At 45.6% G+C, this 24,412-nt stretch overlaps 1 protein-coding gene across 2 annotated transcripts in view; it reads right to left on the bottom strand.

Annotated features, from left to right (window-relative positions):
• The window catches only part of MPP7 (membrane palmitoylated protein 7), a 332,266-nt gene that overhangs the window by 239,673 nt on the left and 68,181 nt on the right, over positions 1-24,412 (bottom strand). For both annotated transcript variants that reach the window (XM_040434340.1, XM_040434341.1), the window contains exon 2: positions 3,152-3,222. The gene's annotated coding sequence lies outside the window, so the exon portion shown is untranslated. The remainder of the gene's footprint in view (positions 1-3,151; positions 3,223-24,412) is intronic.

Raw genomic sequence — 24,412 nt, 5'->3', positions numbered from 1 at the left:
GGTCATTACCAACAACACTGCAACAAGTGAAAACAGAGAGACTCTCAGATAACTTCATGTGCCGCCAGTCTCTCAGATCCTCTAACCTCTGTCATGGGAGGGACAGTGACAGGGAGACCGCATGACTCCTGTGCGGCCTGGGGGAGGGGGGCCCGATGCTGAACTGCTTCTCCTGTTCCCAACATGAACACACTGCAATTTCCTGCAGCTGCCATTAGTAGGAGCTCAGTGCAAAAAGATTTCACATCTTCCACTGGAGTCAGTCATAACTGTATAAATTCCCATGCACTGAGCTCCCTCTAGTGGTGGCTTCAGGCAGCCAGTTTTGTAATATATTATGTGAGGGGAAGCAGTGATTTCGAGCTGTATGGAGATTTATCAGTGTGTTTATGCAAGTATTTATGAAGCACCTGTTCCACTTGTTCTGACATAGAAGTCAGCTATAATGAATGAGGTGGAGGGACAGTTTTTTTCACTGGCATTTTTTTAATCAAAATTTCTCTCACAAAAAATAAATAAAATTATATTATAAATTAATAGGAAATATGGGGTCTCTGCGCTTTGTTTTCCCCATTGCCTGAGATTCAAATGTACTGGGGAACTGAGTGGCGCAGGGGGCCCATACTAAGATAGACTATGGGGGTCTATGAGTTTTGTGTATGCCCCTGGGCAACAGGATGTCAAGAAAAATGCTGTGGCATATTTGTGTCTCTGTGAAAATATTTTATATATCATATTCAGGTAGTAATCTACAAGGGGCCCGGGGGTCCTGCTCCTCTTGGCTGTAGCGCTAATCAAGATCAGTGGCATAAGAATGGCCACAAATATTAGATTTACTCACCCAGCGTGGCATACATGTTATGAAGTCACTCATTCATGTAGTAATAGGAACGGCACAGCTACTATCCACGGACAATCCATTAGCGCAGGGAAACTGGCAAGGGACCAGAGGTGCCCGAGGATGACAATTTGGGACATCTGGAGAGGCTATTATTACATGGTTATTTCGAGACGCAGGGCTACTGAGTGACTGAGGAACTATACGGCAGATCCTGCCAACACGGATGATGAGGATAGTGACCAAGGCATTGTGCACATGAAGACAGTATATGAAGGACTGGGACAAGTTTCCAAGATTCCGAGGGAAATGTCTAGAATACAGGCAGTTGATCGTCACTCACACTGAGTCAGAGGAATGGGGTGAAGGCTCAACCCCAAAAATATTACATGGGGTAAATATCAAATCCTTGAATCAGGAAACCGGGCAGCACACCTAACCAAAAGTCCACAGTATTAAAGGGACCCTATAAGAGTGAAGCGCTAGCTATCTGGGTGTCGCCGCTTTATGCTGTAACATACAGGACATGATTCATCAGCATTTTGCACTGCATATTAATGAGCAAAGCTTTCTCAGCCAATCAGATGCACTGAAAAGTCTTGAGTAGCTTGTCCCCTGCCCTGACTTGGGCAAAAAATTAATTTAATAGGCACACACTCACTTCTGTTAAAGGGGTTGTCCAAGTTAAATAAAAACAGGCCAGGAAGCTCTTAAAATTAGCTCCAACCCCCCTCCATTCCGATCTTCTCATCCGCTGCAGCCATGACATGCTGGCATTTGACATGTGACCACTGCAGCCAATCAATGGTCTCAGCAGTATACAGCACAAGACTGCTGAGACCAGTAACTGCGGGTAGTATACATTTTTTTAATTATTCTAATAATTTGCTCGGCCTTTAATCTATGTCCTAAACACATGGGACGCGTCTGAAATCACATGGCTGCATGCTGTCTGCCTCCCACTGTTTTTGATGGGAGGCAACGCTGCAGTATGCGGGCAGCCAGTTTAGAGCCGAGACTGCGCCAAGAAGGGAAGTGTCCTTTCCATGCACCATGTGCAGCCAGCCACTGCATGGATCCTCGGGGGGTGAATATAGAGATTCAGCGGCTCTGCAGCATCCAAATTTTACAACTGCGACAGAAACTTTGGTGGTTTTTGCCTCGGTATACGAGGTGGACTTTGACAGTGTCAAAAGCCTCTGTGTGAACGGGCTCTAAAGCATTCATTAACCCATTCATCGCTTTTCTGTGTGTTAGAGGCTTGTTCCTAATGACAACCGCAGCTGCGTTGCTCCGGCTCTGGGAGGATCCGCTTATTGTCTGCCTGTTTCATGTAAGGATTCACACCTTATCAAGAGATAACCAACTCCCAAACGGTCCAGAGAACCGTAATAATGTGCACATCCAGAGAATGTAAGCATCAATCAAGCTATTTTATTGGACCACATAGACATACAGACATTAAAAAAAATTGTATACAATAGATCATGTGCTGGAGAAAAATGGAACCAGACGCAAACACAGAGCCCACCAAAGTCCACTAGTAAGGACACAGCATGTAAGGAGGAAAGAAAGTGCAATAAACTATTAGAAAAGAAAGCAACAATATTACATAAATGATAATGTAGCATCAAAAGTCATACAATGATACCTGAAAAGGATAAAGTGCAATAGTGTAGAGTACGGACTATGTCAATAATAAAGCACCCCACGTGTATCGCCGGTAAAGTCCAGCTTGAGGACTTTGGTGGGCTCTGTGTCTGGTTCCATTTTTCACCAGCACATGATCTATTGTATCCAATTTTTTAAATGTCTGTATGTCTATGTGGTCCAATAAAATTGCTTGATAGATTTTACATTCTCTGGATGTGCACATTATTACGGTTCTCTGGGCCTTTTGGGTGTTGAGTATTAGATTTGAACCGTTAGTGTACTCCCTTCATTTCTGCCCCTCCCCTCATTTCTGGTGTGCCCCCTATATTTATTGATATGTACCTCATCAAGAGATAGCATACTGCTACCAAGAGGACCCCCACAGATCATGAGAATAAAGGGGGTGCAACACCGATTCAGCACTGTGGTCCCAGCACAGCCCCAGTCCCTGTGCAGCCTGGTAGCACCTTTATACAGGGAAAAACAGGGATCAGTTTGAATCGCAAAGGTCGGAAACCCCCCGATCATACAGGGATGGAATATCCTAGCGAGACAGATCTCTATTAGTAACATGACTGACTGATGAGGAGGTGAAGTACGTCTTATGGGCAAAGCTTAATGGAGTTTTCTGTTGTGCCTGTAACATAAAATCATTTTTACCTGAGGCCCTTTATAGTAAAGCCGATGTTCTCCAGGCGGAAAGGCTACAAGGAGTCTTCAGACATTATGACCTAGGGCAAAACAGAATAGAACATTAACACCGGAGCACTGCAGAATGAGCTAGGAGAGGACGACTTTCGGAGCATGTGACAGAGCAGAAGTTACGTTTTTAGATCTACAGGGTCACAACACACGAATTACACCAAAGTCAAAGCATGGGGCTTAAAGGGCATCTGTCAGCAGACTTGTCCCTATGACACTGGCCGACCTGTTACATGTGCACCTGGAAGCTGAAGTCATCTGTGTTGGCCCCATGTCCATATCTGCCCGCATTGCTGAGAAAAATGATGTTTTAATATATGCAAATGAGCCTCTAGGAGCAACGGGGGCGTTGTCGTTACACCTAGAGCCTCTGCTCTCTCTGCAACTGCTGCACTTTGATAGACAGGACCAGATAGTGAAAACATAATTACGCCTGGCCCTTTCAATCAAAGTGCAGAGGGCGCGACAGGTGCAGAGAGAGCTGAGCCTCTAGGTGTAATGACAACGCCCCCGTTGCTCCTAGAGCCTCATTTGCATAATAAAACATCATTTTTCTCAGCAATGTGGAAACATATGAACTTGGGGCCAACACAGATGCCTTCAGCTGCCAAGTGCACATGTAACAGGTCAGCCAGTGTCATAGGGACAAAACTGCTGACAGATGCCCCTTTAAAGGCCCCTTTCCACAAGTCATCAGAGGGAATTACTGGGAACGAACCTGTTGTTCCTGATAACTGCCTGCTAGAGATGAGCGAACTTCTGTTTTAAGTTCGGCGTCTAAAGTTCGGCTTCCGGTTAGCGGAGGATCCCGATATTGATTCCGAATTCCGTTGTGGTCCGTGGTAGCGGAATCAATAATGGCCATTATTGATTCCGCTACCACGGACCACAACGGAATTCGGAATCCATATCGGGATCCTCCGCTAACCGGAAGCCGAACTTTAGACGCCGAACTTAAAACAGAAGTTCGCTCATCTCTACTGCCTGCTCATCAGGGGAGGCAAGTGTTGAATTCACATAATGCAATGTCTCCGCTGTGATCGATAGTCCCCATACACATTTATTGTTTCTGGGCAGCAGATTCCTGTTTACACATCTGATGAATGAGAGTTTGCTCGTTCATCTAGTGATCAGGGGCACCTTTAGACAGGGCAACTATCAGGAAGGAGCATTCCTAAGGAAATTTGCCCTGATCATTGGCCATTGTAAAGGGGCCTCAACCCACACCTAAGGGTCCATTCACACGTCTGCAAAATGGGTCCGCATCCGTTCCGCAATTTTGCGGAACAGGTGCGGACCCGTTCATTTTTAATGGGGCCGGAACGTGCTATCCGCATTTGTGGATCCGCAATCCGTTCCGCAAAAGAATAGAACATGTCCTATTCTTGTCCGCAATTGTGGACAAGAAAAGGCATTTTCTATAAGAGTGCCGGCGATGTGCGGTCCGCAAAACACATACGGACGTGTGAATGGACCCTTAAGGAGATAAGACACTCCCATTAACACTAATGTTTTATAAAACCACAGCACGGCATGGCCCTCTGGCATCACACATCCTAAAAAACAAGAGGGGGGTAATGCTTCTATACACACACGTACTATAATATGACCACAAACGCACTTCTGCATACAAAGCATGTGTCCCATTCTGATCACGGACACAGGTAACAGGTGACTACAGAAACTGCCAGCCAGCTCTCCACCGTCCCTGCGTGTAAGTCTTCACTGAACCCTGGCATTCTATTCATGAACAAGGAATGCCAGGGTAAACTTTATTACTGCTCGTAAGGGCAGGGGGAGGCAGACTCATCAGCACCTGTTACAGCAATCCATGGGGTCCTACTGGAATAAAATCTATAGGAACAGGACAATTATAGACTCCCTTGTATACGTCACCTGCTTCAATATTAAATCCTGTGACTCATAATAAGAAGTACATTGTGTTCAGAACTCGCTGCACAAGTATTCAGCCACCTACACACAACAGAAAGTACCGCAGGAGAGTCCGCATTATACGAGGCAGCCTCCTGCTTAGGGCTTGTGCACAATTTTTTTTTTACACATGTTTGAATTACCACCAACACCACAAGGTGACTTTTTGTTTAATTATGACGGCTTGTTTTGTCACTTGCCTAAAGTGTGAATAAAACACTGAACTGTTGGATCTACAGAACTTGTTGTTGCCTCTCTGGTAGAGACTGTGAAAGCGCAAATAGGCACGCATGCACAGCAGCTCACGTCCAGGCCACCTCATATCTGCACTGCAGCAAAGGCTGTAATCCATGGATATGGGTTTTTTATAATGCGATGGAAAAATGACTCCAGTCAGCAAAGAAGGCAATATGGACAATCACAATACATTAGCACAGTATTTTTTACCCTATAAGACGCACCTAGGTTTTAGAGAAGGAACGCAAGAAAAGAAATATTCTTCATCAGTCCTTCACCTGTGGATAGGGGATAAATTAATCTAACCGGAAAATGGGTTGTCCACTTTATTGTTAGAATTGACCCCAGAAAATATGCTGATCACGTGGTATCCGGCTGGAGATCAGAGATGGAACCGTTACATTTCCCTGCAGCGCCACCACAGGAGAAATGAAGCATTACACACACACCTATTTAAATCAAAAGGCTGCTCATGAAACTTACGGACATGCCAGGTCCCCAAAGCAATAGGGCAAGGAAGCCGGCGTCCAGTGCCTGCCTATTAGAGCAGTCTTCAACCCAAGAAGCAGTGGTTCACGGGGGCGTCATAAAGCGGCCCTCGGGTCACAGACACAAGACAAATTGCTAAATATAGATAAACAAACAGATAGTTCTGGTATCCTTATAAAGAGAGTATAAACACAACAAAAGGAAAAATTAAAAGGACCCTTAAGACCTAACTTTTAATCTAAATCGGATAAAAAACGCCCTATATTTTAACGCAAATAGAAAATACACAAAGGCAACGATAAAGCCCAACTACCACTGAGCATATGGCGTCCACTGGAGAGACCCCGTGATATCAGGATATTAGAGCAATTAACTAAGGCAATGACAGAGGCAGGAATCAGAGGTCGGGGGTAATAATCAGATACCGGCGAGGATAAGAAAAAGAGACTCTCCCTGTACCCGCCCTAACTAAACCTCTGCCCAGGGACAACCCCTGACGGTGGGATCTCCCTGTCCTCGTGCCTGCCCTGTCTGACCCTCAGCTAGCCCTAGATAAAGAAAATTCCCCTTCAAGGGTAGCAGATAGAAAACATAGTGCAGATAGAAAATAAAAGAAGTAACAAAGTACCTATCCCGTGATAATAATTTGCCATTGCCTTAGTTAATTGCTCTTATATCCTGATATTCACACATTCCATCACGGGGTCTCTCCAGTGGACGCCATCTGCTCAGTGGTAGTTGGGCTTTATCGTTGCCTTTGTGTATTTTCTATTCGCCTGAAAATATAGGGGGTTTTTTATCCGATTTAGATTAAAAGTTAGGTCTTAAGGGCCCTTTAATTCTTCCTTTTGTTGTGTTCATTCACAGACACAAGAGCTGAGCATGACCCGGCTGAATGGAGCAATAATCCTTGCAGCCAGCCCGCTATGAAATACAACCTGCCTGTTGTTTGGACCGGCGCTGTAATCACTACGGCTCTAGAAAGTGAAACCACCGAACGCAATGTTCACCGCTTTCATGTCTCTCCAGCACCGAAGTCCCCCTGGCACGGAGCGGTATCACTTGACACTACTGACCTATTGTGCATGGTGCGGTTCATCTGATCCAGCCAACATGGAACAGCGGCGCCCAAGGAATTCACATACAAGCAGCCCACGTACTGGATCGTTTATCACGCAGGGAAGTCCAGGCCAGCAGAAGCTACTGGTATACTTTAAAGGGGTATTCCAGGTTAGGGCTGCAGCTATTTTTGTAATCGAGTATTCTATCGATTAATCCAACGATTGAGTACTCTAATAACAAAAAACTAATTAAAACAATATTTTTATTTATAAAAACTCAGCTGCCCCCCCAGTGTCATCACCTCCCCCCCCCTAGTGCCATCAGCTCCCCCCCCCAGTGCCATCAGCTTCCCCCTCAAGTGTCATCAGATGCCCCCCAGTGCCACTATCTCCCCCTCCTAGCCATGTCCCCAGCTCCAGTGAAATAAAATACTTACCTCTCCTGTAGGGGCGCCGGTCCACAGCTCGTCCATCGTCCTCTCCACGCACTGGACTGTCATCCTGACGTCAGGTCATAGTGCACGTAAGCGCACACCATGTCCTGACGATATGTCAGGAGGACAATGCAGCGTGGTGCGGGCCAGCGGGTGACCACGGAGCGGTGAGTAATAGCAAGCGCTTCACTCACACCCCGTGGTCACATGACACAAACGAATCCTCGATGCAAAAAATTTTACAATCGTTTCAGCCCTATTCCGGGTTGATGATATTTATGACCTATCCTTAGATCGGTGGGGGACCCGCGGCGCTAGTGTGAGAGCTGCGTCCTCTGCACTTATTACCGGCACGCCCTCTACACGGGTGGTGCAGGGTAATTACAGCTTTCTCCCATATTCACTTGAATGTTACAAACAGCTGTAATTACACTGCTTCACCACTACAATGTAGGGGGCGTGCAAGTAAATACTGCAGAGGACGTAGCTCTCGCACTAGCACCGCGGCCGATTCAAACAGCTGATCGCATGGGGTGCAGAGAGTCAGACCACCACCAATCTGAAACTGTTGTCTGTATACTCAGGTATTATATATTACGAAATACATAGCACCAATCGTATAGGATATCCTCCATCCAATAGGCGGCGCTACAGGCACAGCTTTCTTCTCTTCATCTAGAAAAAGAGCTAATTTGACAACCATAACTGTGAGCCAGAAATTAGGCGAGAGCAATTATCACCTTGGATTTCTCTTGGCAGCCTACACAAAGTCTATTACCCAGCAGGGGGCGACAACGAGCACAGGTGAAAGCAAAACCCGGGAAACAAAGGAAGAGAAAGGGAAAGTGCAGAATGAGGTGTGACGGGGAAAACAAAGGGCTTAAACAAACCTTCTTTATTCAGCATTTTCACCATAAAGAGCGATATAAATGTAAGGCCTCATGCACACGACCGTTGTTGTGTTCCGTGTCCGTTGTTCCGTTTTTCGTGATTTTCTGCGGACCTATTGACTTTCAATGGGTTAGTTGAAAACTCGGCTAATGCACCGTTTGTCATCCGTGTCCGTGATCCGTGGTTCCAGTTCGTCCAAAAAATATAACCTGTCCTATTTTTTTCACGGAAAACGGTTCGCGGACCCATTCAAGTCAACGGGACCGTGAAAAAACGCGGAGGCACACAAGATTGTCCGCGTCCGTTTTTTTCCTATCATTTGCATGGCAAACTTGACTTAGACTTTTTTTTACTTTCCTTCATGTCTGGTGGTCCTCCAAAAATAAAGGAAAACACACGGAAACAAAAACGGAAACGGATCACGGAACAACGGAACCCCATTTTGCGGAACACAACAACGGTCGTGTGCATGAGGCCTAACACTGTGAATGTAAGTGATCTCCACATCCACAGCTTCTCTGTGTGCCTTTTACACCAGCTGAAGATCAGGAACGCACAGAGGATGTGCTGCCGCTACACAGGAGCACTGGTGCCTTCTCATACAGCTGATCAGCAGGGGTCCCGGGTGTCTGACCACCACCGATCAGATATAGATGGCTTATCCAGAGGATAGGTCATCAGTATTTAAAGGGGTTGTCCCATGACTAATGTAAAAATTAAAATCAAATATCATATAGTACTTGATAACCTCTTTCTAAGGCCTCTTGCACACGGCCATTGTGCTCCCATGGTCGCATTGCGGGACATATACGGCGGTTCCGCAATACACGAGGCACCGCCCGTGTGCACCCCGCATCACCGAGGCGGACCCATTGACTTGAATGGGTCCGCAAATCTGGAGATGCGGAACGAAAGCACGGAACGGAACCCCACTACGGAGTGCTTCCATGGGGTTCCAATCAGTGCTTCCATTCCACAAAAAAATAGGACTTGTTCTATCTTTTTGCAGAAAGACGGATCACGGGCCCGTGCATTGGGGACCGCAAATTGCGGTCCCCAATGCACGGAATGGAACCACAACGGCTGTGTGCAAGAGGCCTAACAAAGCTAGAACCAGCCCTGTACCTCACATGGGTCCAGAGATCTTCTCATTCATTGCTCTGCAAGATTTATATCAAGCTGGCAGCTCAAGGGGAGTGTCTTCTCTGCTGCAGCTCAGGTGGCGTGTCCATGCTCTCCCTATCACAGCTCAGGGGGCGTGTCTCAGCTCTCCCTATTACAGCTCAGGGGGCGTGTCTCAGCTCTCCCTATTACAGCTCAGGGGGCGTGTCTCAGCTCTCCCTATTACAGCTCAGGGGGCGTGTCTCAGCTCTCCCTATTACAGCTCAGGGGGCGTGTCCATGCTCTCCCTATCACAGCTCAGGAGGCAGTTGAAGGATGAAACTGAGCATGTGCGGCCTTCTCAGTGAGCTGGACACAGAAATAAGTAAAACAACAAACAGCAGGTGGCGCTATACAGATAGACTTTATTGAATATCTCAGCGGCTATGCTAAATTTTTACTTACATGCAATTATAAAAGCATTCAGATCCAGGTGCTGGTTTGAAAACTGTAGAATATTTTTTGTGGGACAACTCCTTTAAGTCTCAGAAAACCCCTTATTACTGTATATTAGCCCCTGGTGGTGTAGTGGGTCTAGAGGGTAGATACCGCCCATCAGCTGTTGAAGAAAACTCTGGTGCTCCTGTGAGCGCCGCTTCTTTCTCGCAGCTTTGCCTAAGCCAGTAACGACACTTTCACCTGCCAGGTGGCCTAGGTGCAGCTCAGCCCCATAGAAGTGAATGAGATACCAAGCACAGCTGCAATACAATGTACGGTGCTGTATGTGGCGAGCACGGAGAAGGCTGCGGGGCTCACAACACAAAATGCTGATCGGCGGGGTCCCGGTAGTAGGGCCTCTACTGCTCAGATACGGATGATCTATCCAGAGAATAGGTCATCGGTCAAGCCTTTTAAGGTCCCTATACACTGCCCAATGTTCAGGCAGATCATTGCTAACAAGAGTTCATATGGACGCTCGTTAGCGATGATCTGTCGGTGTAAAGCTGCTGCCAATTACTTGATGAACGAGCAAAACGCTCATTCATCAGGTAACAGGATCGATCGTGTAGACACCGTCTAAACAATGATGCAGTATGGGGACGAGCGATGGCAATAGTGATCACTCCTCCCCAAACTGTGGAGGAGATCACTGCATGTAAAAGTAACGGTCTGCCGGGAAGGAACACTTTCATCTTTACAATTGCTTGCTACATCGGACACTGAAAAAGGACCTTTGGACGCACTTCAGATTTTTGGAGAGCACTGGGGGCATCTTTTTACTGAAATGCGTGTTTACAGTGATATGCTAATGAAAAATAACAGTACACGGGATAAAATGCTGTTGTCTGAAGTGTAAATTACAACATACTGTACTGAAAGATGAAATGACATAGCGTGGAAGCAGGGAGTGATTAAGGGGGCTGCAGACCTCTGCCCGCCACAGACACGCCATGCATCCTGCACCCTGCCTATAATTACCAGTCTGCTGCTGTCATTAGTGAGCCATGCAATTACCACACCATTACTGCACCCGCGTCTGGAACTACTTCTCAGGCAATGTAATATAGAAGCAGGATATGGTCACGCCGAAAAAATCTAAGGCTACTTTCACACTCTGTCGCCGGAACTGCCTGCCGGATCCGGAAAAACGTATGCCAACTGATGGCATTAGTAAGACTGATCAGGATCCTGTTCAGTCTTAAAAATGCCTGATCAGTCACAAAAATGCATTGAAATGCCGAATCCGTCTTTCCGGTGTCATCCGGCAAAACGGACCCGGCATTTATTTTTTTCGGCCTGCGGAAGGACGGATCCGGCATTCCGGTACTTTGAATACCGGCACTAATACATTCCTATGGGAAAAAATTCCAGATCCGGCATTCAGGCAAGTCTTCAGTTTTTTTCGCCGGAGATAAAACCGTAGCATGCTACGGTTTTCTCTTTTGCCTGATCAGTCAAAATGACTGAACTGAAGACATCCTGATGCATCCTGAACGGATTGCTCTCCATTCAGAATGCATGGGGATTAAACTGATCAGTTCTTTTCCGGTATAGAGCCCCTGTGACGGAACTCTATGCCGGAAAAGAAAAACGCTAGTGTAAAAGTACCCTAATACATACAGTGAGGAACAGAAGTATTTGAACACCCTGCGATTTTGCAAGTTCTCCCACTTAGAAATCATGGAGGGGTCTGAAATTCCTGTTACTGTGCCTTTAAAAAGTCCACCTCTACTCCACTCATTAATCTAACTTAGTAGCACCTGTCCAAGCAATTTAAAGACACCTGTCCACCCCACAGTCAGCCAGACGCCAACTACTACCATGGGCAAGACCAAAGATCTGTCAAAAGACACCAGACAAAATTGTGGACCTCCACAAGGCTGGAAAGGGCTTGGTGAAAATAGATCAACTGTTGGAGCAATTGTTAGAAACTGGAAGAGGCTAAAGACAACTGTCAGTCTCCCTCGGACTGGGGCTCCGTGCAAGATCTCATCTCGTGGGGTATCACTGATAAGAAAGGTGAGGATTCAGCCCAGAACTACAAGGGAGGAGCTGGTCAATGACATGAAGAGAGCTGGGACCACAGTTTCAAAGGTCACTGTCGGTAGAACACTACGCCGTCATGGCTTCAAATCATGCATTGCACGGAAGGTTCCCCTGCTCAAGTCATCACATGTCCAGGCCCCTCTGAAGTTTGCCAATCAAATAAGAAAACCCCCAGCAGCTGTGTCTTGATGCAGGTAAACTTTTTATTCCATTAGTAGGAATGGTCCTATAACCAGGACGCGTTTCGGCGATGTGCCTTTATCAACAGGTGCATCCAAGTGTGGTGAGAACAAGATATATATACAAAAGGTACCGCCCACAGGGACGGGAGGCCCATCCCACAAGGGGAGTGGCTGCAAAAGGATACAAAACATCAATGTGAACATAAACAAACATACTAGAATAACAAAAAGCGCTAGGATAAGAGAACCGCCTTATATGTTGTAGTCTAATCCCGTAGTGGATAATTAAATAGTCGACGCCTGAAAAAAAAAAAACCTGTAAATCAGTTGTGATCAATAAAAATGTTACAAATTTTGGGTGCAGTGTATCCAGCGTGTGGATCCAGAAGGCTTCTCTTCGTAAGAGGATTTTCTTGATATCACCCCCCCTGCGTGGTCTAGTCACCTGTTCCAGAACCTGGAACTTCAGCTGGGCCATGGAAGGTCTACATTTATCGAAGTGATTTGGTATAGGTAACAACACATCTTTTGTTCTGATAGTTGACTTGTGTTTATTAATTCTGTCTCTCCAATGTATAGCAGACCACAAGGGCATTTAATGAGATAGATAACATTAGAAGATTCACATGTAAAGAAACCCTTTACTTCAAATGAACGTCCAGTATGTGGATGATGAAATATGGGGCCCTTGATGAAGTGCGAACATTGGAGACAATGCAGGCAGGGGAACGTGCCTTTGCGTGGGGTTGACAGTACACTCTGGCGTGCATTAACTAGCATATCCCTATAGCTAGGGTTCTTTCTATTGCAAATTAAAGGTGGGCTTTTAAACTCCATAAGCTCTGGACAGGCTTTACCCAATAGGTGCCAATGTTTCCTGACAGTATTATCAATCTGTTTGTTAAAAGGATGAAACTTATGTATAAATGCTACCCTAGCGGTGTCCCTTTTACTAGGGTTAGTTGTCATTTCAGATTGGTCAACACCACTACTGGCTAGGATATGTAAGGGTTATCCTCGTTCCTTAAATCTTATGGTCATTTCTTCAAGTCTCTGGTTCTGTGTAGATGGATCCGAGACAATCCGTTGCACCCGCTGATATTGGGATTTAGGTATTGATGTCTTTAAAGAGGGGGGATGTGCACTCGTATAGTGTAAAATGCTATTTCTATCCATGTCCTTCCTGTAAAGATCAGTGGATAACTGGCCCTCTTGATTTTTTATAACCATCATATCCAAAAAACCAACCATGTCCCTGTCACATGACATGGTGAACTGTAAACCATCACAACATGTATTTTAGTAGTCCCTTGTGGGACCTTTTGTATATATATCTTGTTCTCACTACATTTGGATACACCTGTTGATAAAGGCACATCGCCGAAACGTGTCCTGGTTATAGGACCATTCCTACTAATGGAATAAAAAGTTTACCTGCATCAAGACACAGCTGCTGGGAGTTTTCTTATGTAATTATCGTGGAGTGTGCTCCTCTCCCGGCCAGTGTGCACCTGAGCGAGTGCTGGTTTCTTCATACTTATCTCTGAAGTTTGCCAATGACCATCTGGATGATCCAGAGGAGGCATGGGAGAAAGTCATGTGGTCCGATGAGACCAAAGTAGAACTTTTTGGTCTAAACTTCACTCGTCTTGTTTGTTGGAAAAAGAAGGATGAGTTGCATCCCAAGAACACCATCCCTACTGTGAAGCATGGGGGTGGTAACATCTAGGGTTGTTTCGGGTATCGAAGTTTCAATACCCAATCGATACTTTTAGCCCGGTATTGAAACGATACCGGGATTTGTCTTTTATCGATACTAGGCTGTGCTACTACACAGCCCAGTATCAGAGAATATGGATCGCGCTGCTCTCAGCAGCACAGGGAAGAAGGAAGCAGTCTCTCCCTCCCCCCTGTGCTGCTGCCACCAATGACAGCACAGAGGGGAGGAGGAGGGGAGGGGCTGTGGCCACTGCGCCACCAATGACAGCACAGAGGGGAGGGGCTGTGGCCACTGCGCCACCAATGATAACTAACGATTAATACATTACAAATGTAGGCGGCGGCAGAAACACAGTGCGCTGCGATCCGCGGTAGTTAACCCCTCAGACAAGTTAATTTCTATGAGGCCGCAAAAAATGCGGACGGCAGCCGTCCTGCAAATTAAAGAACATGTCCTATTCTTGTCCGTTTTGCAGACAAGGAGAGGCATTTTTATAATAGGGCATGCGAAAAGTGACGACTGCACATGGACCGCACACGTATTTTGCAGATCCGTGACTTGCAGACCGCAAAACGAATACGGTCATGTGCAGGAAGCCTAAAGCTCAACATACACATTAGATTAATATTGGCCAGACCCTGCAGGACCAGCCAACAATATAATGCGTACAGGTGCCTCCTGACTTCCCCCAGGGGCAGGTTTCAGAGGAGAGAAAAAATGGGGAGTAAGGCTCCATTCACACGTTCGCAATTCTGTTCCGCATTTTGCGGACCCATTCATTTCTATAGGGCCGCACGATGTGCTGCGGATCCGCAAAACACACACGGACGTGTGAATGGACCCTAAAATTCCAACACACTGTATCCTTTAGTTCTTAAAGGAGATCGGTTACCGTAGAGCATACATGTGTGCGGTGGGGGGGGGCTCAGAAGGATTACAGCCAAACGACAGCTATTGAAGGCATGTGGGGACCTTAAATGACTTAAAGGGTTATTCCCATCTTGGACATTGGGGGCATATCTCTAGGACAGGGATCAGCAACCTTCGGCACTCCAGCTGTTGTGAAACTACAATTCCCAGCATTCTCCATTCATTTCTATGTGAGTTCTTACAAGAGCAGAGCAAGTATGCATGCTGGGAGTTGTAGTTTTACAACAGCTGGAGTGCCAGAGGTTGCCTACCCCTGCTCTAGGATATGGTCCCAATGTCAGATAGGTGGGGGTCCCACCTCTGCGACCACAGCCTATACTTAGAACGGAGCCTGCAAAGTTCCAGAGGGTGCACTGCGAATGAGTGGCCGCCCTCCATTCATTTCTTTGGGACTGCCGAAAATATTTCCCTAAGCCCTATAGAAGTGAATATTGCTGTGACCGCGCTTGCACGGTGCGCTTCCCATTCATTTCAATAGGACTTCCGAAAATAGCAGAGCGCGCTGCTTGGCTATTTTCTACAGTCCTATAGAAATGAGCGGAAGGCGGCCACGCATGCGCAGTGTGCCCTCCGGCACTTTGTGGGCTCCAGAGGTGGGACCCGCACCTATCAGATGGGAACACCCCCTTTACGCTCCCTTTACAAGGATGATGAACAATATCGCTGTCGATCGAAGCTCGTCTCGCTGTACTGTATGCGCCTGGACAATCATTACCATGCGATCATTCAGCCATATATCGATCCAAAACTGTCAGCAGCACACGGGGATTTCTAAGGCGGCATGCAATCTCCTGACAACTGAGCGCTTGCACGTTTGTCGGGTGTTTGCACACAACAATGATCGGGTTAACAAACGATTCATACAAACTCCCCATCGTGTAAAAGGACCTTCAGTCACATCGGGACCTAAACAGTCCATGCAGAATCAAGATGAAGAACTGAATTGTTTCCGTCTGACCAGCAATAAAGGAGCGTCCCATGACAGGATCAAAGACTTGAGGAAACCCATTGATGGCTCTCCAGAAGAAGAACGCCGCCCTTATACCCTGGTAATTTTTACACCACAAAGGAAATGAAATTAAATTATCCTTTTATCTCCCCATCTGTGACCCTGTATGTTCCTTGTCCTAAATGGACTTCAGTCCGCAGCTCTTTTACTACTGTGCGGCCACTGATCCTATAATTAGCAGGGACATAAGCCAGTGCTCGGGTGTGTGACAGATGTGAGATACGCTGCCAGCTTCTGTGACCGCGCTCCAACGTGATCTTCTGCCGGAGCCATTCATGATATATGAGAGCACCCACAGACATTTATGCAGGGTTGTGCACATAATTCTTTCAGCCTCATATACGTCCTGCGCAGCAAGGACTACGTTAATCTCCAGCTGTGTTACATAACCAGAAGGGATGTGTCATATTGCTTGATAACACATCCCAATATGTGGCTCAAACCATCCCATGAGACTGAAGCCGGTCATACATGAGCTGTCATACGACTCCCATACACTTCCATGGGGCGCTACAGCATCTCCGATTTCATAAAGGAAGTATAAATCACGCCATGTTCCATCAGATGTCGTATTACATTGCTATTGTTTTTTAGAAGCATTTTACCTAAGGGAGTAGATCTCCGTAAGGGCTCGTTCACATGCCGTGTGAAGCCCGTGCTGTGGACCGCAAATTGCGGTCCGCAATGCACAGGCACAGACCGTGGCCCAGCCACTTGAATGGGTCCGCGATCCCTCCGTTCCGCAAAAAGTTAAAGCATGTTCCATCTTTTTGCAGTGCGGAGGCACGGAATGTAACCCCAGGAAGCACTCCACGCTTCCGTTCCGCATCTCCGGATTTGCGGACCCACTGAAGTGAATGGGTCCGCATCCATGATGCGGAATGCACACTGAACGGTGCCCGTGTATTGCGGATCCGCAATATGGAAACGGGCACCACACGTTCGTGTGAACAAGCCCTAATGGAAGCCTACAGAGCACCATACAGTGGCACACAGGGTGTACAGAGGGAATCTGTGTGCCTCGGGCGGCCTCCTGTACGTACGTTCTGCTGTGTGCATTGGACAAATAATGTTTTTGCATAGGGGCCACCTGTGTTCAATATCTGCCCCTAGGTAAGATACTATGATGACATCACAAGTATCAGTCTGTCAAGCTGTGACATCACAAATACAGGTAAGCTGCAATGACATCACAATGTGATTCAGTCAGGTAAGCTACTGTGACATCACAAGTGGGTTTTAGTCACATTGTATTCTGTGACGTCAATAATGTGTACATTAAGTAAAGCTGCAGTGACGAAGCTGCAGTGAAATCATAAGGAAGCTGCGGTGACATCACAAATGTGTGTACTCAGGTAAGCTGCCGTGACATCACAAATGTGTGTACTCAGGTAAGCTGCCGTGACATCACAAATGTGTGTACTCAGTTAAGCAGCTGTGACATCACAAATGTGTACTGAGATAAGCAGCTGTGACATCATAAATCGATATACTCAGGTAAGCAGCTGTGACATCATAACATAGTAACATAGTTTATAAAGCTGAACAGAGACATCCATCCATCCAGTTCGGTCTGTTTCCTGCAAGTTGATCCAGAGGAAGGCAAAAAAAAAACTGAGGTAGAAGCCAATTTTCCTCACTTTAGGGGGAAAAAAACTCCTTCCCGACTCCAATCAGAATAACTCCCTGGATCAACGACCCCTCTCTAGTAGCTATAGCCTGTAATATTATTACACTCCAGAAATACATCCAGGCCCCTCTTGGACTCTTTTAGTGAACTCACCATCACCACCTCCTCAGGCAGAGTGCTCCATAGTCTCACTGCTCTTACTGTAAAGAATCCTCTTCTATGTTTGTGTACAAACCTTCTTTCCTCCAGACGCAGAGGATGTCCCCTCGTTACAGTCACAGTCCTGGGGATAAATAGATGATGGGATAGATCTCTGTACTGACCCCTGATATATTTATACATAGTAATTAGATCTCCCCTCAGTCATCTTTTTTATGAAGTGAATAACCCTAATTTTGATAATCTTTCAGGGTACTGTAATCCACCCATTCCAGTTATTACTTTAGTTGCCCTCCTCTGAACCCTCTCCAGCTCTGCTATGTCTGCCTTGTTCACTGGAGCCCAGAACTGTACACAGTACTCCATGTGTGGTCTAACTAGTGATTTGTAAAGTGGTAGGACTATGTTCTTATCACGGGCATCTATGCCCCTTTTGATGCAACCCATTATCTTATTGGCCTTGGCAGCAGCTGCCTGACACTGTTTTTTGCAGCTTAGTTTGCGGTTCACCAAAATTCCTAGATCCTTTTCCATGTCAGTGTTACCCAGTGTTTTACCATTTAGTATGTACGGGTGACTTGCATTATTCCTTCCCATGTGCATAACCTTACATTTGTCAGTGTTAAACCTCATCTACCACTTCTCTGCCCAAGCCTCCAATATATCCAGATCCACATCACGAATGTGTGTACTCGGTAAGCAGCTGTGACATCACAAATGTGTGTACTTATAAGCAGCTGTGACATAACAATTGGTTTTGGTCAGGTAAGGTAATGTGATATAAAAGGGAGAGGTTCAGTCAGGCAAATTATGAGTTGGAAATCAAGGGGCCCGTGTACTGTTCTTGCACAGGGGCCCTCTGTTGTTGGCATCCGCCCCAGTACGTTTGACACTTCTAGTCTGGGAGAATAAACTGCAGGGACTCTAACTCATAACTCTCCAAGATACAAATATACAATGAAGGTTGCACGGAAATGATAATATATCATTCCATATTCTGCTACTTTCTGAATACCGCAGATTTATGGTCCATTCACACGACCGTATATTAGAATCAGATGTGGACCCATCCATTTCAATGAGGCCTCAAAAAATTGCGGACAGAACACCACGTGCTGTCCAGATCCGTATGTCCGTTCCGCCGCCCCCGCAAAAAAGAACATGTCCTATTCTTTTCCGTTTTGGACACGATAGGAGAGTTCACGGTTATCTAGTGCATTGGCTCCTTGAACTGCGCCATGAGCTGCAATCTATCTTTAAAGGGGTACTCCTGGAATTGAGAAAATGAAAATACTTAAATATTACTTTATTATAAATATGTTCCCAAATACCTTTCGTTAGTTATAGTGGCTCATTTTGTCTAGGGAGCAATCATTACGAGAAACAAAATGGCTGCCGCCCTATTAGTACACACAGAATCTGTCCTAATCACACAGAAGGACAATTTACTTCACAACACTGAGGTAAATAGATGCCTCATCCTCCTCTCTGCTCTACTTGTCAGGGATTATGATCTTGAATACAGTTTATTATGATCTTCAGATGAATCTCTGTAGGAATGGAGTTCATGAGGAGACATGAAGTACAGAGAGGAGGGTGGGGATGTGGATAATGAGCAGCAGCACTCTTCTGTAGTCTCCATTACCTCACATTACCACTGTCTGTGCTGTCCGTCCTCTCCTTACTTCATGTCTCCTCTTCATTCCTACAAAGATTCAGCTGAAGTTCTTATCTTATCAAGATCATAATCCCTGACAAGCAGAGAGGAGGATGAGGCAGCTCTTTACCTCAGTGTTGTGAAGTAAGGGTGGGTTCACATCTGCGTTCTGGATTCCGTTATGGCTTTCCGTTATAAAATGGTTATAACGGAAAATAACGGAATCCATAAGACAGAAGGACGAATCTGTTATGCTGCCCATAGACTTGTATTATGACGGAATGCAAAACGGAAGCCTTTAAAAGGCATTCCATTTTGCTTTTCGTCTTAATAGAAGTCTATGGGGAAGCATAACGGATCTGTTGGGTTTCCGTTATGCAGAACGGAGAAAAAAGTCCTGTCGACAGGACTTAGTTTTCAGTCTTGCATAACGGGAACCAGACGGATCCGTTATGATTCCCCATAGACTTCTATTAAAACAGATCAAAATGGAATGCCTCTAAAGGCTTCCATTTTGACTTCCATCTTATGGATTCCATTATTTTCCGTTATAACTTTTTTATAACGTAAAGCCATAACGGAATCCAGAACGCAGATGTGAACCCACCCTAACTTGTCCTCCTGTGTGATTAGGACAGGTTTTGTCTGTACTTATAGGACGGCCGCCATTTTGTTTCTCCTAATGATTGTTTCCCCGACAAAACGAGCCATTATAACTAATGAAAGGTATTTAGGAATATATTTATAATAAAGTAATATTTAAGTATTTTCATTTTTTTATTTCCCGGAGAACCCCTTTAAGAAAGGAATCGCCTATTGATAAAAGGTCATAAACCAAAAGATGTTTTCCACAACATAAAAATTTTCTACAGGGAAAACTAATTTTAAAAAAAAGAAAAAAGAAATCAGAGGCAACGCAAACTAAATGCTTTGATCATCGCATTTACCACCAATCAATGTTTTCCTTAGTTGGAAATTTATATGTATATATATTATGGTTAACAATCAAGAGGGCATCTCCCATAGAAACAGAATCGTCTCACTAGCGCCACCCACTGGAGGTGGCTTCCTGTAAGTCAATGTTCAACAAGCCTTGGAACATGACAACGGAAAATAGCCAAGACAAATATCCATCGGTTATTTTTTACCAAGGCTTGTTCAAAAGTCAAACATTAACCCTTTCATGACAGGGCCCCCCAAAAAAAAGGCCTGAATGTCCAGGCATCTTTTCGTAATTTTGTGCACGTGGTGGCTTAGTGACCCTATTTTATTTTATTTTTACTTTTTTTTTATTTTATTAAGAGACGTGTTACACTCTGCATTGCGAGGGGACCTCGCTTCAAAACACAGTGAAAGTGGTCCACGCAGGAACTTTGAATATTAAAGCAAGTCTCAGGAACATTTTTCTTAAAGTACAACAGAAAAGTAAGAACAGAAACAGTAAAAAAAAAACAATGAAAAACAAAGACAAAATGGCACCTCTTGTCTTGATAAGTATGACCCTGGAAAAACGGTGATTATTAACTGTTTATACGGCTAATCATACGGAGAGCTCGTTTGTTACAGGCGTTGTGAGTAGCAGCTACGGTTTGGAAAATTGGATCCAAGGATCCCAACATTTCAATAACTTGGACTGTCTGTTTGACTGGGAAGCATAATTTTTTTCTAGCTCAAAGTGTAGTTGAACCATAGAGATTAGTTCAACGGGGAGCTGGATTTCCAGGATTTGGCAATCATCGCCCTGGCTGCTAAAATTATCTGACCACAAACTACCCTAATCTGTGAGGGAAGGTCTATGAGACCCACAAAACAAAGGGCTAGAGATGGCGACTTGGAGATTTGCAATCCTACCACTTTCTGTAGGAGAAGGAACACTGCATCCCAGAACTTAGAGATCAGTGGGCAGTCCCACCATACATGTTTGTATGTGCCTATGAGGCCGCAATTTCTTCAACAATAAGGCAGGTATGTGTGATTAAGCTTGTGAATATGAGAAGGTGTTTTATACCAACGGAGAAGTATTTTAAATGCAGTCTCCCAATGTGTAGCCCCTGAAGGTATCTGTTCCGCTATAGGAAAGGCTAGATACCAATCCTCCATCAGATGTTCCTCCACTAATTCCTTTTCCCATTTAAGGACAAAGGGAGGTTTCACAGTTGTATTTGGAGATATCAAAATGTTGTAAAAGAAAGAGATGCCCCTAATAGATCCACTGGCGGATGAGAGAAAGGTTAGGAATGGATTGTAATACAGTGAGGGGATATCGCGACTAGATAAGGCATGCCTTATCCTCAGGTATTTATAGAAATCTCTCTGTGGAATGTTGCATTTGCGGGTTAGACTTTCAAAACAGTCCAGGGTTGTCCCCTGGAACAGATGGGCAATTTTAGTTATCCCTGCCACCAGCCAATTCTCTAAATGAAGATCTGGAATCCAGACATTCAAGTATAATTAGAGTAGGTTCTAAATAGTAGTTTTAGGTAGAGTAGCTAAATATGGGAGGAGGCTTTTCCATACTGTAGTTGAAGCCTTTATACTAGCCAGAGAGGCAGGAGATCCTGGAGTTTTTTGGTGATGCAAATTAAACTGTGCAATAAGGGGGGTGGGAGAAATCGCCTTTTTTTCAAGGTCACCCATCTCGTCGCTGGCGTGTGACCACCATTCCTTCATTTGCGTAAGGACACAGGCCCAGTAATATTTCCTTATATCCGGAATACTCATACCCACCCTAGCCCATGGTCTGGTCATTGCAGAGAACCGAATTTTGGATTTTCTACCAGCCCAGACAAAGTCGGCGAGCAATTTTTGCAAAGACTGAAAAAAAGCGGCAGGTACCGGTATCACCACAGTGCGAAAGGTGTATAAAATAAATTGGGAGCAGCATCATTTTAATAACAGTGACTCTGCAGGCCCATGATAATAAGGAATGAGAATATTTCCAAATCATATCAGCTGTTTTTTTTTATAGGGATTGATAATTCGCTGAACAGAGATCTTTGCCATATTTAGTAAGAGTGATACCCAAGAAAGGCCTCGTTCACATCACCGTTTCTCCTTTCTGTTCTCCGGCTCCGTTGAGGAGCAGGAGAACCGAAAGGATGGATTCTGCAGATAACTGAGACCTAACTGAGCGTAACGGAGCCTAAAGACCCAATAGACTATAATGGGGTCCGTTCGGTGTCCGCTCAGAACATGATTTTTGAGCGGAGACGAAAGTCCTGCAATGGAGCCGGAGAACGGAAAGGAGTAACGGTGATGTGAACGAGGCCCTTCTCCTGCCAATTAAAGGGATATTTAGAAACCAAGTTCGCTCTCGTGGTGGTGTCTACCCCCACAGTAAATGCCTGGGTTTTTGATAGATTCAGTTTATAGTAGGATACGTTTTGGAACTTCTTTATAACATCCTGTACCCCGGGAGGGATATCTCCGGACATGTTAGTGACAGTATGACGTCAGCATAGAGGCCCAGTTTGTGAGGCTCACCCTTCACCGAGACTCCTGAAATAATGGGGAATTTTCTGACTGTTTCTGCAAAAGGCTCCATGACTAAGGCAAACACAATGGGGGATAATGGGCAGCCTTGTCTGATGCCGTTGGTTATAACAAAACGATCCGATAAAAAACCAGAGGCAAACACTCGGGCCGAAGGTGGAGTATAAAGCCAATATAGTGGATTTGATGATGCCCTGAAATCCAAACTTATCTAAAGTGGCCAATAAATAGCCCCAGTACACTCAATCGAACGCCTTCTCTTCGTCCAGAGCTAGAAACAGAGAAAGCTCTTGAGTGCTTTCAGCCTATTGAACCAAGTCTATGAATCTTCTAGTGCCATTTGGTGCTTGTCTCCCTGCCACGAATCCAACTTGGTCTGGATAGACCGGTAGTGGGATATAATTCACCAATCTTGTTGCTATTATCTTTGCATAAACTTTCACGTCCGAGTTTAAGAGAGAAATAGGACGGAAGTTCGCTGGCGTTGTCGGGCCTTTGTCCGATTTAGGGAGAATTATAACGTGAGCCATGAGCATCTCCTCAGGGAAGCTGCCCTCCGCTGCAGCCTTGTTAAATACTTTCTCTAAATGGGGCGCTAATGTTGCGGCATAGTGTTTATAGTAAGCATTAGAAAAACCATCTGGGCCTGGGGCTTTATGTAATGGTAGTGACTTGATCGCTTGCGTGATTTCCTCTGTAGTGAACGGAGTGGATAATGACTGAACCTGATCTAGTGATAACTTGGGCAGATAGATGGCTTGAAGAAAGGAGTTGATTGCCTTCTCAGTAGGGCATAATGTTTGGACATCATCTTTCAGGTTGTACAGGGACTCATAAAACTGTATGAACTGGTTTGCTATGAGTCGGGGGTCGATGATCTTGTTACCATGTTTATCATATAAAAATCCTATCCGGGGGGGGGGAAGTCGCGGATTGTTTAAGCCTTTTGGCTAGAAACACACCTGCCTTATTATTATGTACATACCATTGCATCCTGAACCGTTTAAGAAAAAGGGCATGTTTGGATGACCATATTGCCTTAAGGCACAGTCTTAGATCACGAAGAGTTGCGGAATGAATGGCAGAAACCGAGGCTTTGTTTAATGTCTTTAAGCGTTTAAAGGGGTTGTCCGGGTTCAGAGCTGCCCCCAGGCAGCTCCCCTGACTTGAGCATCGCTCCTTTGCCCTGCGCTAAATCGCGCAGGGCAAAGGCATTTTTTGGAGACCCGGTGACGTACCGGGCTCTCCATGGGGCTGCCAGGAAGCCCGGTGATGTCACCAGCACTAAAGGGCGGGATTTAGCACTGCCCTAGCCAGTAAAACGGCTAGGGCAGCGCTAAAGCCCGCCCATCAGAGCAGGTGATGTCACCGAACACACTGCCGGGCAGAAGCTTCCGCCCGGCAGTGTGTTACGATAAACAAAAGAGCCCGTGCCCTGCGCGATCGGACTACGAGATGCTCCGATGCTAGCCTCAGGGGGGCTGCCTGGGTGAAAATAAGGGTATGTCCGGGTTCAGCTCTGAACCCAGACAACCCCTTTAATGGAAGTGAGTAATTCCATAATTTCCTTATTCCGCGCCTTCTTCAAATGTGCGCAGCATTCAATAAGGTTGCCTCTTATGACTGCCTTATGTGCACTCCACAAGGTTTGGGGATCCATGTCGGGTGTGGAATTGAATTCAAAATATGATGAGAGGGCCTCTTGTAACCTATCTTTGTAAGTCGGGTGATTTAGGATGGAATCATTC

Source organism: Bufo bufo, chromosome 5 (genome assembly GCF_905171765.1).
Source record: "Bufo bufo chromosome 5, aBufBuf1.1, whole genome shotgun sequence".
NCBI classification, from domain to species: domain Eukaryota; kingdom Metazoa; phylum Chordata; class Amphibia; order Anura; family Bufonidae; genus Bufo; species Bufo bufo.
Note: the sequence above shows the minus strand (reverse complement) of the source record. Positions and strands in the feature narration are given on the sequence as shown.